Below are 11,066 nucleotides of genomic sequence, written 5' to 3'. Positions count from 1 at the left end.
TTTTTCCCCCCTTCCTTCCCCTATTACCCCCTACCCCATTACATCACCCTTTCCCTCCCTTCCTCCAACCAACACCCACCGCCGCCGCGCCAGCCTCTTCCGCCGCGCCGGATGCCACCACCGTCATCCCCAGCCACCTCTCGGCCCCACTCTCTCTCTTACGCCTACCAGGTTCTGACGAATGTCACCCTCCTATCCTTCGTAGTTATTCATATTTTTTCTGTTTATGTTCGTCATTAGGCTAGTTAGATATGCATGTTGTAGTGGATTTTAGGTTGTTAGGTAGCCTAGGATGTGGTTAGTGGATTTAGGTCTGTTTAATTGTGCTGTTCATGTTTCTCATTTTATTCTGCTGTTACTGTGATGATTGTAATGTTCATATGCTGTACTTCCTTGTTTCTTGCTGCTCTGTACACTGCATTTTCATGTTTATATTCATTATATGTAATTGCAGCTTTAATTTTGATTCATATGAACTATTTGATTGCTGTTTATTTTCCGGGACAATCCAATTTTAGCCGGAATGCTGCCCAAATTTCTGTAACATGTTTTCATTCATGTTTTGGTTTTCGCATTTTGAACTCTGCTTTCCTCTGCTTTAACCAAACCAATTCATAACTGCCAGGGCATGCTTTCTTATCCTTTTTGATTTCCTGATTCATAAATTGCATTTTCGATGTTTGATTCCATTTTTTGCCATTTCTATATCTATCTGAATCATCATCAACCTGTTTTCCATGTTTGGTTATGAGTTACCTGTAGCCTTTAATTGTGAATGCTTGTTACTTAGAAACTTATCATTATGCCACTTACTTTAACCCACTTTTCACTAACTCACTAATGTTAACTTCTTAAACTCTTTTTCAATTCTAACCAACCTAACCTTTCAAAACTTCTCTTCTGATTTTCTTTCACTTTCTTTTAACATACTAACCATGGCATGATGTTAATTTTTCTATTTAACATGAATTCAATTACATTTTGGATTGTGATTTCTTCTTTTCGAACTTTTAACTCCTATTCAATCCTTAATGCACATTTACTTAGTTCATATTCATTACTCTCCTGCTCCTTTGCCACTATGTGCTTCTTTTGTTAATTGCCTCCTTGTTTTCCTATTTTTATTATATTCTTGAATTCTGTTTTTCAAGATGTCAGACTCCCACAGAAAAGGGAAAGGAAAGGCAACAACTGGCAAACGGAAAAGAGGAGAAGCCTCTACGTCTATCATAGATCTCATGCATGATGCCTCCTTACGGGAGAAAAACTTTACCCCGCAGGAGAAGGCCGACCAGCTTATCCCTGCCACTGATCCAGCAAAGTTTGCAAACCGATACTGTGAGCTGAGGTATCCAGTGTTTGCAGCCTCCAGGAACCTATACCTGGAGAGAACTCTGAAGATCCCAGAAGAACTCCAGCAATACACCTCTGAGCAAATCAAACAAAGAGGCTGGTTCTTCCTGGAAAGACCCCTGACTGAGGTCAATGCATCTTGGGTTAGGAAATTCTACTGCAATTACTTCAAAACCTCCCTAGATGCAGTGAACCTCAGAGGGAAGCAGATTCTGGTTACTGAAGAGGCAATTGAAGATGTTTTAAAGCTTCTGCCTAAAACTGATCAGCTAGATGGTTATCAGAAAGCTGAGGAGGATATGCGCTTCATGCGATTTGATTGGGATGCAGTCGAGGCCCGGATAGCCCTTGACCCGACCGTTCCTTGGATTATGGGTCAGCACACCACCATGCCAAAGGGAATCAAGTGGATTTACCTGAATGATGAGGCTCAGCTATGGCATCAGATACTTAGCAACTTCATTATGCCGAGTACTCACGAGACTGAGATACCAGCCGCTATGATCACCCTCCTATGGTGTGTGATGGAGGGTAAGGACCTGTACCTGCCACGCTTTATCCGGTACTATATGGCCAGGGTCCACGTCCGAGGCACTCTTCCGTTTCCTTATTTGATTACGCAGCTAGGACGTCGAGCTGACGTGCCTTGGGAGGATGCTGATGAGAAGCCACCTGCTGCAGAATGCAAGAAGATTATCCCACACAGCATGAACTTTCTGGCTTTGGGCTACAGACCTCCATTCCTCCCTGCTACTGCTGACACAGCCACACCATCTGCCGGCCCCTCTTCTTCCACAACTACCCCTGCCACCACCACTGCACCTCCATCTGCCCCAGAGCCCATCTATCATTTAGTGCACCACCTGTTTCGATGGCTTGGAGCGTCGCAACAAGCGACGCTATGAGCACCTAAGCTGATGATATGCTCTGGCGACATCCCCTCCGAGCCTGACACACCATCCGAGGCATCTGAGGAGAAGGCGGATGCTCACGAGGCAGAGACCCATCCCCAGAGCGAGGCAGAGCAGGTAGGCACCCAGCAGGCAGCATCACATCAGGAGGCTCCGCCTCAGATTCAGGCTGTAGACCCCGAGATCCCTATCCAGTCAGCACCTCCTCTGCAGCAGGCTGATCCTCAGACCACCACCACAGAGACCCCAGCTACCTGTCCTTCCAGTGATGACACCCCTTCACACCCTGCTTGAGTGAGCATCGGGGACGATGCTACATTTTAAGTGTGGGGAGGTCGCAATCTCTGGCGTTCTTTTTTTGGTGAACCACTACATACTTTTTTTATTTATTTTGCTACTTTTCTGTATTTTTCTCTTTATTTTTATTTTTATTTTCTCAGTACTTATATATATTACTATTTTTATGTATTTATTCTATATTGCACTTTAGTTCATATTGTAGCCATTTAGTTTTAGTAGCAATTCTAACTTATTAGTTATAGAAATTGTGGATTAATTAGTATAGTTTACCCTTTTTAGCATAAGATAGCTTAGTTTAAATTGAAAAATATAAAAAGGAAGTAAACTAGGAACTTGAACATAATAGAAACAATCCACACAACTTGTATATATAGCATTACATGTTTGTTAGTTAACAATATTTCATCAAGGAGAAACACTAGAACTTTAAAGCCATTCAATATAAGTTTTACATTGAGAATAATGGGAATTTTTAACTAAACCTGCATGACATACATAAGTGATAAATGATTTTTGAGCTAGAGAACACACAGCCTGTGAGTTTTAAGCTTAATTATATGGTTACATTCAAACCATAATATTTTATTCCTGTGTGTTCCACCCTTCTTTTGTATTCTGATGTTCTTTACTTTGTTTTAATCTATATGTCCGATTATAGAATAGAAATACATACCAAGAGAGTGATTGATGCCATTATTTGATTTTATCTCACTTATCCCAAAATAGCCTACCCTTTACATCACCCTTGTTAGCCCCCTTGAGCCTTTAAATCCCCTTTTATTCTATCAGCCACATTACTAGCCTTAAGCAGAAAGACAAAAATAAAAATCCCATATTGAATCCTTGGTTAGTTTAAGATAGGAAGTATGTATGGTTTAAATGTGAGAAAACCTATTGGGAACATGGATGATAAAAACAAAAGGTAAAAAAGTTGAAAAGAATAAAATAATTCAAAATAAAAGTTTTGGGAAGCATGCTCATGTAAAATCAAAATAATTGAATTACCATGTGCATTAAAAAAAGTGTTATGAATAAAGGGGACACAAAAGAATTCCCCAAATGTGAAATAAAGCAATGCACATGGGATAAAAATAATAAACATTGAAACATGAGCATGTAACATCAAAAGTGGGAAAGTATGGGAGAATAGGTAAAGAAGCTTTGCTTTACAAAGTATGTATGTTAGGTGAGATCTTAGACTAATTAAGGATTCACTTGTTAGCTCACTTAGCCTTATACATATACCCTTACCCTTACCTTGGCCCCATTACATCCTTAATTAAATACCTCATGACTTTTGTATGTCTATATTCTATAATTGTTGATTGGTTAGATGAAGAACAAAGTTATAGAAAGTAAGAATAAAAAGAAGAATAGAGTGATTAACCCAATAAACACTGAGTGACTAGAGAGTAAACACAAAATCCAGTGAGGGTTCAATAGCTCATTAACATATGTCTCTGCTTAAATTATTAATTGTCTTGCAAGTTTATAAAATGTTTTTCTCTCCCATTTCAATTGTAAAGGCACTTTATCAATTATCTAAGGTTTGGCTATATATATATGACTCCTTGAAAATGTGAATTAATTCAACTACATGTAAGCTTTATATACAAGTGAATAAAAATAAGAATTGCATGATGCATCATTCATTTAGGTAGTTGCATTTAGATTAGATTGCATTGCATGGCATTCCACCACTTCAACCTAACATTGCTCTTGGATTTAGCATGAGGACATGCTATTGTTTAAGTGTGGGGAGGTTGATAAACCCATATTTTATGATATATTTTGTGCTTAATCTGAGTGATTTATTCAATCCTTCACCCACTTTTTCATATTACTTGCATGGTTTTACTTTCCTTTCCTCATTATGTGATGTATGTGAAAAACATGTTTCCTATGCTTTAAAATTAATTATTTTAATTACCTTTATTTCCATTCGATGTCGTGATTAGTGTGTTGAGTAGTTTCAGATCTTCTAAGGCAGGAATGACTTAAAGGATGGAAAGAAAACATACAAAAATGGAAGGAAAGCATAAAACGGAGTTTGTGAAGAAACTGGCATCCACACGATCGCATGGACGACGCGGACGCATACCAAGCGCGAAGAAGCAGCGACGCGGCCGCATGACTGACGCGACCACGTGACAAGGAAAACTCCAAATGATGCGACCGCGTGACCCACGTGGACGCGTGACAGAGGCCACGCACCAAAAATTACAGAAAACGCTCCCAGCGAATTCTGAAGCCCTTTTTAGCCCAAATCCAAGTCCAGAAGGCATAGACCAGAGGTTATGAAGTGAGGGAATGCATCCATTCAAAAAGAAGAGACGACTTTAGTTTAGTTTTCATGATTTAGATTTAGTTTTGAGAGGGAGACTCTCTCCTCTCTCTTCTCTCTTAGGATTAGGATTTAGGATTTCTCTTAGTTTTAGGAGTGACTCTCGATCTCAGGTTCAATGTTCTTTTACTTTATATTTATCTCTTACTTTTAGATACTTTAATGCTTATATTAGTTATGTTTCCTATTTAGCTTATGCTACATTCATGTTACAGATTACTCTTTTGAATTAATGTTATTTGAGGTATTTCAGTTTAATATTGCTTTTCTTTTATTTACATTATTGTTATTCCCATCTGAAGGCATTTTTATTCCAGTAGATTTACTTTTCCCCTTTTTGGTCTTGGTTAAGAAATCAGTAACTCAGGAGTTATCAAACTCAAACATGAATGATAATTGTTATCTTTGTTAATTAAACTGAACTTCAATAATCCCAATCTTTTCTTAGGAAATAAATAGGATTCGAAGATCAAACCAATTAATCCCTTGACCTTCCTTTATCTTAGTAAAGGTTAACAAAGTGGAATTAAGATTCAATTCTCATCATCATTGATAAGGATAGCTAGGATAGGACCTCTAATTTCTCATACCTTGCCAAAAGTTTATTTACAGTTATTTATTTATTTTACTTGCCATTTAAATTACTTGTTCTTCATTTACTTTAATTGCTAATTAAACTATTCGCTCCTCATTCTCAAAACCCCAATTTACAATTTCCATAACCAATAATAAGAACATACTTCCCTGCAGTTCCTTGAGAAGATGACCCGAGGTTTGAATACTTCGGTTATCAATTTATTTAGAGGTTTGTTACTTGTGACAACCAAAACGTTTGCAAGAAAGGTTGATTGCTTGGTTTAGTAACTATACTTACAACGAGAGTTTACTATGACCTCTCTAGTTTATTTGATTGCTCATGATGTTTGCATTGGTATATTAAATGTTGTTGATTGATTAGGAGAAGAACAAAAATTAGAGAGCATGATTAGAGAAGGATAGAGTGATGACCCTATACACTAGAGAGACTAGAGTGTACATACATCATCAGTAAGGGTTCCATGCTTGAATTTCTATGTTCCCTGCTTTCATGAGCTATCTTCTTGCATTTTTATCTGTTCTTACTGTATAAGAATTGAGTTAGTGGAATTTGATTTGTAATTATTTTGAAGAGCTTATTTACTTCAGATCAAGTGGACAAAAATCTTAGTTGCATTCATATATATAGGTTGCATTGCATTTCATAGGTTTTACATGTTCTTACTCATTCATTTTATCTCCTTCAACTAAGCATGAGGACATGCTAATGTTTAAGTGTGGGGAGGTTGATAAATCACTATTTTATGGTTTATATTGTGTTTAATTGTGTGGTTTTATCATGATCTCTACCCACTTATTCATTAAATAAGCATGCATTTATAATTCCTTCCTAAAGTTATTGCATGATTGAAAACCTGCTTCCTAGAGACTTTTAATTATATATTTTATTCTTCTTTTATTCCATTCGATGCCGTGATCTGTGTGTTAAGTGTTTCAGGCTTTATAGAGCATGAATGAGTTGGAGATTGGAGAGGAAGCTTGCAAAAATGGAAAGAACACAAGGAATTGAGGAGATGACCAGCGAGAAGTGACGCGGCCGCATAGATGACGCGACCGCGCGAAAGAGAGGAAATCGAAGCGACGCGGCCGCATGGATGACGCGACCGCGTGACATGCGCGATCTGCATAATCTGTAGAATCGCTGGGGGCGATTTCGGGCCTTATTTTAACCCAATTTTCGGCCCAGAAAAGCAGACTAGAGCCAGAGAACATGCAGAAACCAATAACAACATTCATTCCGCATAGTTTTAGTTTTTAGATCTAGTTTTCCTCTCCTCTAGGTTTTTTCTCTCTACACATTCATAGTTTTTAGGATTTGTTATGTTCATTGTTTTTGCATTGGGATATTGAGAAGAGTTATTGCCTCATCAAGACTTCGACATTCTAGTTCGTTTTCTTTACTTGTCACTTACTCTTCCATGTTCCTTAATTTACTTAATTTTACTATTGGATTATTTTAGTATTTATTAATATAATAATTACTTTTATTTATAATTAATCTTTTGATCATTATTTATCATGTCTTTCTTTAATTCCCTTTCTTATGTTATGAATTTTACATTTACAATGAGCGAGTAGTTCCCTAACTTGATGGGGAGTTGATTGAAAGGAACCCTTGAGTTAGAATGCTCAAGAGAGAGATTGTAATTGGGTTTATTGTTGGATTGCTCTCTATTCACTAACACTAATCCTCCCAAGAGTGGATTGGAACTTTTGGATAGAACAGCATTCCAACTCGTTTGACTTACCCTTACTTAGTAAGGGACAACTAAATACAATAACCCTCAATTGTCAATTAATCTTGAGAGTACTCCAACACGAATAGGGCTTCCAGCTAATCAACCCCCAGTCAAGGCTTTTATTTAAATTTATACAAATTCTCTAATTTAATTTTCTGCCATTCAACTCAAACCTTTTTGAAAACATCTGATTAATAAAATAGCACACTTTTCTGCAACTCGTTGGGAGATGACCTGGGATTCATACTCCCAGTTTTTTCATTTTAATTTATGTGACACCCTTCTAAATTGATAAGCGGATTTCTGGTTGGTTGAGAACTATACTTGCAACGCATATTTATAATCATTCTTAACTCGCCAATTTCCGCTCCCATCAGGCGGATCCCGACCTACTGGAGTTTTGGAGCGGGATCCGACTATCTAATAAAAGTCTCTTATGATTGGCTAAGTCTGGAAGATCGCAATATTGCTGATATTCTGTTGGCCATTTTTGGTGAAAAGAACCTTAATCCTCGTATGGTTATGGGGGATCGGGAGGCCGGTCGGTCGTATGTTGGTGAGTTCCTTTTCTTTTGTACTTTTTCATGCTTTATTCTTCTATTATTCACACCTTTGCTTTCTTTTTCTTTGTTCGTAGTTTCCATGGCTGGCGGGAAGAAGACCTTGGCTGATTTGATGAGCCTCATCAAGGGGGATGATGAGGGTCAGGACGACTCCTCGGCGACTCCTACGGTGAGTCAGGAGCAAGGGGAAATCAGGGAGGCCAGTGGTCAGGTGGACGGGACCGACCAGGTTCAGCCAGAGAAGGTTGTTCCTCCTGAGAACGCTGCGGGGTCCCAGGGTGTGGCAACAGAAACTCTTGAGGAGGATTTTGGTTTTGGTGACGAGGAGTTGAAAGTCATGAGCAATCCAAAGAAGAAGAAGTAGGATACCAGGAAGGCGCTCTCGGTTATGGAGAAAAACTTCGATGCTGGGGGTTTCATTGAGTCCCAGTTGCTCCCTGGCACCGAGGAGTTTTTTCACGAGGCCGACCTTTCTGGGCAAGCTAGGTGGATCTACCGCAGTCTTCTCCGAGCTGCTGCTATTGCCAAGAAGGTGGAGCCTTTCTTGGGCAATTATCATGCTATGGAGGTAAAGCTTCGGGACTCCCAAAAAGATCTGACGGATTCATGATCTCGGGAGAAGTCTCTGAAGACAAAATTGTCCGGCAGGAGAAAAAGGCGGAGGAGGATGCCAAGGAGATTAACAGGCTGGTGGATCGGGATATGGCCTTGATGAAGGATCTGAACACCTCCCGTGGTGAGGCTGCTGCTGCCAAGAAGAGGGTTGAGGAGTTGGAGGAGAAACTAAAGTTGGCAGAGAGCTCGGTAGATGCTGCTTCCCAGGAGATGGCTGCTCTGAAGAAAAAGAACAAAGATCTTGCGAAGGGGGCCCGCGAGGCTGTTAAGCTGACCGAGGAAGGGATTAAGCTGCAAGTGGATGTGCTGGCTCCCGACCTCGACCTCTCCGAAGTTGGCGCTATGAAGACAGTGGAGGGCGGAAAGATCGTTGACATCCTCAAGCGCTAGATGGATATTTCCCGACTTTCATGTTCTTTGGTTTATCTTGTAACTTGCTTTTTATTCTGGGACCTATTATAAGGCGCCCTTTGGTTGTACCGAATACTTTTGCCTTTATTTTAAACTGCTTTGGTTATTGCTTGTTTTGTTCGGGCCATCGTGGCTTTTGCCTTTACTATCTTGTTTGCTTGGGCTGTCGCGGCCTTTTGGTTTACCGTTTTCGTGGTATTATTATTCTTGCTGCTTGTTTGAGTCGTTTTTGTTTTTTGGTCCCTATGGTTTCTGGGGTGATCAGTCCCGGGTTTCTGTTAGGTTGACCGTTCACCTTTTTCCCTCGCTTGTTATTCTGATTTGGAACTTGCGAAAAGTAAAACATCATATTGTTAAGACTCTGAAACAAGGAAATGATGTAATGCGTAATTAAGCAAAAGATAATAAAAGAGGAAAATGATAGGATTGATAGAAAGAGGAACATAAAAGGGGAACATAAAGGAGAGAAAGGGAGGGCATTGAGTTCGTCAGGTCGTGTGGTCGTCTCTCTTTATGAGTAGAACCTCTTGAGGTTTGCCATGTTCCACGTTCTCGGCACCTCGCTTCCATCCAATTTTTCTAAATTGTAGCCTCCCTTGCCGAGGACCTCTCTTACCCTGTAAGGACCTTCCCAGTTTGCGACTAGCTTGCCTTCCCCTGGGGTAGGTAGCCCCATGTCGTTTTGTCGTAAGACCAAGTCGCCTTCTCCTAGGATTCTTTTTAGTACTTTGCCATTGTACCTTAGGGCTATTCTTTGTTTTATTGCCACTTCTGCTAGGTGTGCCATTTCTCTTGTCTCGTCGACCAGGTCCTTCTCGATTGCTTCACTTCCTCCTCCAAGGAGTAACCTTGGGCTTGGTTCCCCGATCTCGACTGGGATGACTGCGTCGACCCCGTATGTGAGTCGGAAAGGGATTTCGCCATTAGAGGACTGGGGTGGTCCTGTAGGACCACAAGATCGAGGCTAGCTCGTCTGCCCATGAGCCCTTCTTCCCTTCAAGTTGCTTCTTTAATCCTTTTAGGATCACTTTGTTGGCTGCCTCCACCTGGCCGTTGGTTTGGGGGTGTTCGACTGAGGAGAACCTTTGTTTGATATTTAGTCCTTCTAGGAGTCCTTTGAACCTCTTGTCGGTGAATTGTGTCCCGTTGTCCGATATGACGGTTTCCGGGATTCTGAACCTGGTGAACACTTGCCTCCATATGAACTTTTGGCAATTTGCTGAAGATATGCTGGCTAGTAGCTCTGCTTCTACCCATTTGGTGTAATAGTCTATAGCCACTATCAAGTATTTCACTTGGCCGGGTCCTGGTGGGAACGGCCCTAAGAGGTCGACTCCCCATTAGGCGAAAGGTCGGGGGGCCATCATTAAGCTAAGCTCTTTGGGTGGTGCTTTGTGGAAGTTGGCATTTTCTTGGCATTTTTTGCATTTTTTCACGAACCCCTGGGCGTCTGACATTATTGTAGGCCAGTAATATCCTACCCGAATGATCTTTCTTGCTAGAGATCTTCTCCCGATGTGGTGACCACAACATCCTTCGTGGACTTCTCTGAGGATGTAGTCCGTCTGATCGGGGTGCAGGCATTTGAGTAAGGGCTGATGGAGCCCTCGTTTGTACAACTGCCACTGTATGATTGTGTATTTGGGAGCTTCTCTCTTAATAGCTTGTGCTTCCTTCTCATCTGGGGGTGCTTCTGCATGCTCCAGATATCAAAAAATAGGGTCTATCCATGAGGGGAGGTTCGGCACCTGGGCTGTGCACATGACGATTGCAGGTTCAGTTGCTAGCCCCTGGATTAGGGATCTGTTCCCCGTCCCGGGTTTGGTGCTTGCTAGCTTGGAAAGGAGGTCGGCTCGGGCGTTTCTTTCTCTGGGGACGTGCTGGATTGTGACTTCTTCGAAGTTTTTGCATAGCTCTTTTACCTTTTCCAGGTATTTTTGTAGCAGCGCGTCCCTAGCTTGGTAGCTGCCATTTACCTAGGAGGTGACGACCTGGGTGTCGCTACTGACCTCCACCCTTGACGCCCCGACCTCTTTGGCTAGTACCAGTCCCCCTATCAGGGCCTCATATTCGGCCTGGTTATTGGAGACCGGGAAGTCAAACTTGAAGGATTGTTCATAAGCTACTACTGCCGAGTTTTCGAGGATGATTCCGGCCCCTCCGGACGCTTAGTTGGATGCTCCGTCAACGTGGAGTTTCCACCGTGTGTTCGGTGTGTCGGGAGTCCCTCCTA

Source organism: Arachis ipaensis, chromosome B09, assembly GCF_000816755.2.
Source record: "Arachis ipaensis cultivar K30076 chromosome B09, Araip1.1, whole genome shotgun sequence".
NCBI classification, from domain to species: Eukaryota; Viridiplantae; Streptophyta; class Magnoliopsida; order Fabales; family Fabaceae; genus Arachis; species Arachis ipaensis.
The sequence above is the reverse complement of the archived record's forward strand: the minus strand, read 5'-3'. Positions refer to the sequence as shown.